Below are 6000 nucleotides of genomic sequence, written 5' to 3' on the forward strand. Positions count from 1 at the left end.
TTCGAAAAATAATTTACGTTAATTATATCTTGTTCTTAATCACTTGTTTCAATGAACGGTGGTTTCCTTCGTCCATCTCTACTCTTACTGTATTTGCACTGCGACTTTTCAGACTAAGATTTCGTTGAAGATTTATTTCGGCTGCCTCTTTGGATACCACTTGTCGATCGATGAACTTAAGGTTACTGCAAACCTTCGCAGGGCTACTTTTTCCAAATTTTCTTTTTTCCAACCAAATTAAAGTTCATCACTCAAGGTAACATTTTCCAAAAAAATGAAAATAAAGTGTTAAAACGCGCATGAGTTATTGGAAAAAAAGAGGTTTTAAATAAAAGTTAATAAACCGTCAAGGTGTCATAATCCCCAAAAGGCATGGACTCCTCAACGACCTTCTCGCGGCAAACGGCTTAATCCAGAGATCCTATATCAAATACTCTCAATTTGAGATTTCATGTCCGTCAAGAGTGCCTTTTTGTAATCACGCTTCGGCAATTGCTCCTCAGTTTCTTTTTGCTTTGTTGCACATCGCTTTTCTCCGTTTTGCTCTTTGTTTGTTCACCACCGGCCTAAAACGTATGCGCCCAAAACGTGACTGTAACACTATCGCTTTACCGCAGAGCTCAACTTTCCTTACTGTGAACGCTAGGGGTTTTGTAATTTCATTGGCTGGCGGCATTTTGAGTTGACATATCTCTCTGATCTGAGAAGGCGTGACATGTTTATAAATCTTTAGAGGGCGAAAACTTGCACTCGTTTTTCGAGAGAATCCCTCCTATTTAAATGAATTAATAGGGTATGTAGAATCGACGGTTTTCCGTGAAATTTGGCCAGAACATTCAATGATAGATACGGAACAAAAACGAGCTCCTAACAAACTTTTACTAAAGACTCTTACTCCAGTTCCATCATTTGTAACTCTTTAAATGTGAAGAAATCACCTGTATCACTACACTGTCTTTGTAATTCAAGTCCCCATATGAGGTTATACGTCATCTGCGAAAAATCCACGTGGCGTACCATGTTTAGTTAGGATTATAACAAGAATTAAGTCCTTGAAAATAGTTTGCCTTATGCATAATTTTGGATAAAATGCTAATATATGGCTACAATTTTGAGAGTCGTTTGACATCTCCAGAAAATTGTGCGAGCCCAATAATAGTTTTGTATTTGATAGTATTGTATTTGAATTAGTTCTCCTACAGTAACAAGCTGAGAGACCAAGAAAATGTTGTGCACTGTCCTCATCTTCGTCGGCTTCTATATGGACTGCGTATCTGCTAGTAGCCAATGCAGAGAGGAACGGAGCATTAATGGGATGGCTCTACTAGGATTCATCTTCAAAACGTTTCCCGTGAGTAATTCACGAGCGTGATATCAACTGTGAAAGAGAACTCACCTGTCAAAGCTATAACTACGCCGTAGGGGAAAATTCGTGCGTATTGAATAACCGCACCAACAAGGCAAGGCCAGAGCATTTCCGCTCAGACCGGGCACGTGTTTACTTACGACGCTTGAGCAACCGGGGTATATACAAACTATTAGGAGGCTAAGCTTTATTACCATAGACGATTTTCAGGGGCGGACGTCAACCAGAAGTCCAATGTACATGTGCTCCTCTCAGTTCGGCGCCTATTTTCGACTTTTCGTGCAGGAAGATAGCTCATTGGTCCGTAGACCATCGTTGGACAGGAACAAAGTACATTATCATAATAGAACACACAGTATTTTTGGTACATTTTGTAATATCATTTCTCTTCTTGATCAAAGCTCCTCTGAGGTCCATTCCGGAGCTCCCAGCGCATTCGTGTCTGGAAATAAAGGCAAGCAAAGGCAAAGACACTATTAGCAGCAAGTACTGGCTTGATCCAACCGGGAGTGGAATGGCAGTTTTGGTTCATTGCGACATGAATTTAGAAGGTTACTATAGTCTGCTGGCAGGTGGTTTTTTCTCTCTAAGGGTCACTAGAACGAGTCTTTAGATATCGCGAACGAAAAAGGGCAGTATGGCGGTGGCTGAGTGGAGAAGAAGGCGAGACAAGAGCGTTATTGCCGAGTAGGGAAGAAGGCGAGAATGACTCGTCCCATATCCCTTTAGCCAAAACGTCTCGCCTCATAGCCCCTACTGAATTTTGAGAGAAAAACAGACTGCCGGCAGTCCAGGTTACTGACAATCAGCTTTTCATGTTAATTGCTTACCGTTTTAAGTATAGCTCGCGTTTTGTTGCTGTTGACTGCTACTTTGTTAAAAAAAAAAAAAATAGATAATAATAATAATAATAGTAACAATAACGATAACGATAGCGACAAGGACAAGGACAACGATAACGATAACGATAACGATAACGATAACGATAACGATAACGATAACGATAACGATAATGATAATGATAATGACAATGAAAATAATAATAGTGGGACATGAGAACGGAAACGATACCAGTTATCATTGGAGCACTTGGAGCTATCAAAAAGGGACTAGAAACTTATCTTGGAAGAATTCCCGGCCAATTAATCATCAGTGAACTACAAAAGATAACCTTGCTAGGTACAGCACACATTTTGAGGAGGGTGCTGTCAAGCTAAAAACTGGCTATCCCCTAGTGCCCCAGGACCATGGTATGGTCTCGGCTCTAAGGACTCTAAGCAAGCATTACGTGAGGACGATAATAATAATAATAATAATAATAATAATAATAATAATAATAATAATAATAAAAAAACCAGCTTCAATATCATCAATAGCTGTGCGAATCTTTAATAATAATAATAATAATAATAATAATAATAACAATAATAATAATAAACTCCCGATTTACTCTCGGAGTATGGAAACATGTTTAGTTTCTCATTGCCAAAATTTTGTTTGATTGTTTGTTTGTTTGTTTGTTTGTTTGTTTTACCATTTGTAATCTAGTCATCGATGAATGTATCACCGGCAACCATGATTGTGACGTGAATGCAAACTACACCAACGCTGATAAGATTTATTTGCTGGATAGTACATGTATGATTAATATTTTGTTCAATTAATGCCCCAGACGACCTTTGATTCAAATGCACATAACACAGTATTACGATTGTCCTTTTTTGTTGCTTTTTTTCCTGTTTGTTTGGTTTTTTAGCTCTTTTCTTTTCATTTGTAGATATTCACAGGAAACACAGATCGAAACAGTATTGTGAAGCATTCACTCAGTCCTGACGGCAAAGCCAGATTCGTTGTATTTTATTACGTCAATTTTTTCTTTCATCCTTGTTCGAGAGTTGACATATTTGTGCTTAAGTAGTCACAGCCGAAATTAACAGTTGCTTCAAGACGATTCTGGTGGCCTTATTATGTTGAATATGAATGCCATTCGCATAGCCACTGCCCTTTTTGAAATCCACTACTCTGTGCTCAAATCAGGTTAGCCAGGTTACTTACATCATCAAAAGTCAATAAAAAAAGAAGTGTTAAAATCAAGAGAGGTTGATTATCCTCTCTTGCGAAAACCCATATAGATCTCGAAAACTAGTTTCGATTTTCTTAGCTTCATCGCAAGAAACTCAAATAACCAAGTCATTCAATAGTGTATTTTATTTGTAGCTTTATTGCTTGTTTAAGCTAATCTGTATCGAGCGGATGAAAAACTTGCGATTACATTACGTACTGTTAAAATTTGCGTTGATATTTATAAACATACGCCGCTGATAGGAAATTACGGCCTTGTGACGCAAGTGACCAAGTTTCATCATGCGTCCATTCATGAACTTTAATATACCTCTTAAATTAAAATAAAGTTTTAACTCTTTTGGAGTACTGTACTGATCGATACGGTATCAATCTTTTTCGTGCGGCCAAAATTCCATGATGAAGATACATATTAATTAATTCAAGGACCTGCATAAGACGGCTTTAAGTATCAAATATTTACAATATAAATTTTTTTCCTTACCCCTTCTCGTTGTTGTTGTTGTTGTTGTTTTGGGAGGGGGTATCAAACTAAACTTCTCTGAGCTCTATTCTAGCTTTGTCAATCAAACCAAAGAAGGGCATGTTTGTGAGTCCTGTAATCATACTTTTGAGGCTGTCCAAATCATAAGGTATTGGGTGAGGGTGGCAAAGAGTTTGAGGTGATGGACATACGTGATTCGTAAATACATGGAAAACCGCAAAATTCGTACATTGAACTGAATCACATTCCACTCCCCTGCCTCACTTTGATACTCTCGTATGTGAATAACAAAAAAGAAACTTCAAGACTTTCAAAAATGAAAACAATACACGGCTCCTGTCAAAATTAATATTGCTGAATAAGAAAGGAAACAAACAAGACAAATAATAAGTCAAGGGCCCGTTGGAACGGAGTGACGGGCGCAATGTTATAGATATGATATATATATACATAACCAAAAAATGGAGTGAAATTCTCATCTACTACAAAGTGCTCAATTGCTGAACTAGAGCGGGAATAACAGTAAAAACTCAAGAGCAAGGTTATATGGTCATTTAATCGCTACTCCGAGTTTCATCGCGACTGATGATTGCCTCGCAAAACTCGGAGTAGCTATTAAATGACCATATAACCTAGCTCTTGAGTTTTTACTGTTATATATACATATATGTCTGAATTTATGAAAACCATGTTAAAGACTTTGCACTAAAATAGCGGGCATGTTTTTGAAAAAACGGTTAGAAAATGTACATAAATATGGCCATGTCGCACCGAGAGTGTTATCTACCTCGTGTACTCTTAACAGAGTCCATACCATGCCTATACAAGCCTTTGAAGTCGCTGCAAATGAGTCGAACGAGCCAAACAAAGCTAAATTAGAGCTTACATTGATCATTTGGTTCGCCGCGGCACTAATTTAGACAGGCTTGACCTCTGCGATTTCACCTAAATGACCTCACTATGTCTTTACTGTGGGTTAAATTAGCCAGTCACGCTAACAAGAGCATGGTAAGCAGTGGAATCGGTTATTTACCTTTATATTTCAGCCAAAAAGTAGCCGTTACGTGACATTTCATCTCAATATCTGACCGGATTCGCAAAAACATAGCCATAGAACTTGACTTGTCACTGATAATCTTGCTACAATTCTGTCCTAGAGCTAGCTTTCCACGAGGCTTATCGTAGCTCAAATAGCAGCAAATAACTCTCCTGTATGCCTTTTGAGGCCAGGAAGACTAAATTCACCGTCTTTTCGTTGAATCATGAATTGTATAATTTAATTAAGAGTGCTTTTAACATGAAATTGGAGTATAAATCAACACGAACGTACAGATATCAAAACCGCGGCGGAGAGCCAATCTATTGCTTTCTAAAGGCTTGCATCGTCCTAAATGGACTGAACAAGAGCTTCCTACATCGAGAATCGATTGAAATTCAGACAAACTAGGCCATAGTTAGCAGTAAGCGAACACTCAACATGTTGTCGTTACGTCAATTATCGCCCGGAAGCCACGCAAATAAATTTCTTCCGCGCTAGCGAATCACAGGCAGTTCTGATACTTAGCTAAGCCGAGAACGCCTAAAATTGATAAAACAAGGAAATTCTACTCACGATCAGCGCTTGAACTCATGTTCTTCTCTCTCCTCGTGGCCATGTTTTGCTAGCAAATAGCAATGTCCCGGATGTACTTCAATTTTGTCGAGCGCGGAATGGCACATCCAGATTTCGACAGATTTTTTTTCTAAGTCTTTAGCTACATCAAAGTTCAAAGCAAATGACGCCAACAGCAGCTAGAAATGTCTAGTCCATTGCACGTCTAAGCCCTAAATTGATGTGGCTAAAGAGTTTTGCTGTCTAAAGCAAGCACAACATTATCGCCACAGGGCAAACGGCCTTCTGTTACGGGACTAAATGTGACCCGTACAGTTTACACATCTCCTCAGGCCCGCCTCACGTACGATAATGGACGACACTTACTAGCAAATCGTTAGACTTGGGTCTTCATTGGACTTAATGATGTCCTCGGGCAGACTTCCTTTAGACAGCAAATACAGAACGCTAATCGGT

Source organism: Orbicella faveolata, unplaced genomic scaffold (assembly GCF_042242905.1).
Source record: "Orbicella faveolata isolate gen_17 unplaced genomic scaffold, um_ofav_v1 contig_12, whole genome shotgun sequence".
Lineage (NCBI taxonomy): Eukaryota > Metazoa > Cnidaria > Anthozoa > Scleractinia > Merulinidae > Orbicella > Orbicella faveolata.